A 2,692-nucleotide genomic window follows, 5' to 3' on the forward strand; every position below is an offset into this window, starting at 1 on the left:
TAGAAGAGTCAGAGTTTGGGACGGAGTCTTTTACCCCCTGAAGTGTTACCGGAGTTTCTGGAGTGCTCAAATAAACTGGCCTTTTTCCCGAACGCTCCTCTGGTCTCCTGCGCGTGAGGGATTCATTACAATATCGTAACATGGTTTAGATTTCTAAATAAATATTCACCTCGTCGCTATATAGACCTACTCCTGAAAAACTCGTGCTCAAGGGTTTTTGTCCCTATGAGGCCACCGTCATTTACCCGACAGGAGGGGTGAGCGAGTGAGCCCTGCAATCTAGAATTTGACCACTGATGTCACTGTTTTCAACCCATTTTACACACTGGCCCTTTAAGTCGAGACAACACTGCAAATTTATGTTTATTTTTCCCTTAACAACAAACACACATGGTTAGGTTCAAGAAAAAAGAACAGGGTTTGGCTTTAGAATGTTACGACACGCGAACACCGCTCTCTCTGTGAAACTCGATGTTCGTCCCACCGCATTTGCCCCTGACGCCGCCAGATAGTTAGAAGCTAAAGTCGAACTATAGGCTACAGATCATAGTGTAAAAGTGAACCACCACATCACTGCTGATCGCCACAGAAGACAATGAATTATAAAGGGAAATTTTGCTGATATTGAACCAGCTGTGTGGCATCACAGTGTGTACAGATGAATGGCAATCAGCACTCTGTGTACGTGCATCAGAGACTTCCTTTCCAAACGCCCACAGACAGTCAGACTTAGCACATTTGTCTCTCCCAGTCTGACCCTCAGCACTGGGGCACCACAGGGTTGTGTTCTGGGTCCCATGCTGTATTCACTGTACACATCAAACACACATGGTTAGGTTCAAGAAAAACAGAACAGATCAAGATCAAGATTTCTCTATTGTCATTTCTTGTGCACTACGTACATAAAAAACGGAATATTTCATTCCCTCCAGCCATACAGTACCACAGAAAGACACAATCAAAATAGAATAAGAACAGATCACACAAAACATAGAAACATAGTTCAGTAAAACATCAGCACAGTATGTAAAAAGTGTTTCCTTACAAACCCTGACCCTATTTTATAGGCCTCTGCTCGAAAATTGCATATCCATAATGAAATGAATATATCTCTGAAACCACAAGGTCTATTTGAATACTTTTGGTGTCATGGTAAAGGGAACACGTGTGAGATTGGTTAAGATGTGTAAATATCAGTATATGTGTTATATGTGAAGAGTACATGAAGATGGCACACAGCACAAATGAAATATTTCGAGGTTCGCCTTAAAAAAAAGCATTTTAAGGATGAGTATCCCTTTGGAATGATGCAGCAGCAGCTCTAAATCTCTATCACATCATAGTACAATATGTGAACATTAACTCTGCAAAGGTTGATTCTGATTAAGTGAAGCAGAACAATATAAGAGAGGTTTTAGTACAGAAAATTCAGGCGAGCTCTCCAAACTTGTACCATGTTTGCATGTGATTTTTGTCATGTACATTCTTATAGGCCTATCTTTCATTTTTTGTTTCTGTAAATCCCCACTGATGTTTAGGGTATACACATACAACTGTCTGTTTAGTTTTTTTCCTCTATTTCCCACTCCAAACTGACCAATATGCACCTACTACATTTGAACCTGAGTTTCTATTCTGAGCTTTGGAGGCCCGGATCTCCGCGATGGCTTGGCCGATTTGAGTGATTGACACCTCGTTTGATTCGTTAGAGCCAATAGAATGACGCCATACCCACCAAAACAAGATTGACAGCACTGTAAGCCAATCAGAGTCAGCAGAACGCGTTGTGGGGAGATGTCGGCTGCTGTGAGTGGACAACAACAATCAATGACGTACGCGAACGGAGCGTGAATGAACAGCAGAATGCGCATTTCACAGCGAAATTAATAAGGTAAGAGCCATATTACAAATATATTTTGTCAAAGAGATTTCTGTTGTTCTTTGGGCTGTAGCTCTGTGATGGTTAAAGGGAGAGTGATTTGGCGTGTGTTTTGAATAACGTGTGGTCAAGTTAGAGCCCGAAATATACCGAGTGGGTCGGGATATCTGTGCTGTATGGAGTTGGATTTGTTGTTGTTTATTTAGTTGTTGTTTGAGCTGTGTTTGGGGCATGTAAAAAGTTTTTTACAGCCTTGTAGCTGAGGTTCTGCTGTTAAATTTGATGGGCAACATCACTATATTCTTCTGATCAGTGTATTGATACACACCAGGCCTTTATTAGCAGCTCTAGAGGTTCCCCATTTGGGGGACTTTAGGGTTCAACAGGTTTCAAGGGAAGTGCAAAGTCAATACATAGCAGCACAGTGTGTAAAAGCGCTAGTGCCATTTAATGTGCAGATCAGAGGGGTATTCCAGAAAGTGGGTTTAGTGAAAACTCTGAGTATGTTAACCCTGAGATGAGGGAAACTCTGGGTTTTCAGCTCCAGAAAGAGGAAAATAAAACTCTGAGTCAATCACCATGGCAACTGAGTCTGTGAGCAGGTTAGGTTTTTTTCTGTCTCCTCCCTCTTACACGCTGTTTCATTTCCTCATTCATTCAGTCCGTGTCAAAGCTTGTATTGAAGCGCATTCATTAGCGGAGATTTACCGTCTGTCACAGTCTAAATCCTGCTGGATATTAGTTTGTTACTCAGGATTGTCTTAAGTTAATGAATTTATGCACATCAATCACTTCTTTGGACATCGGTTTTTG

Source organism: Epinephelus moara, chromosome 17 (assembly GCF_006386435.1).
Source record: "Epinephelus moara isolate mb chromosome 17, YSFRI_EMoa_1.0, whole genome shotgun sequence".
Lineage (NCBI taxonomy): Eukaryota > Metazoa > Chordata > Actinopteri > Perciformes > Serranidae > Epinephelus > Epinephelus moara.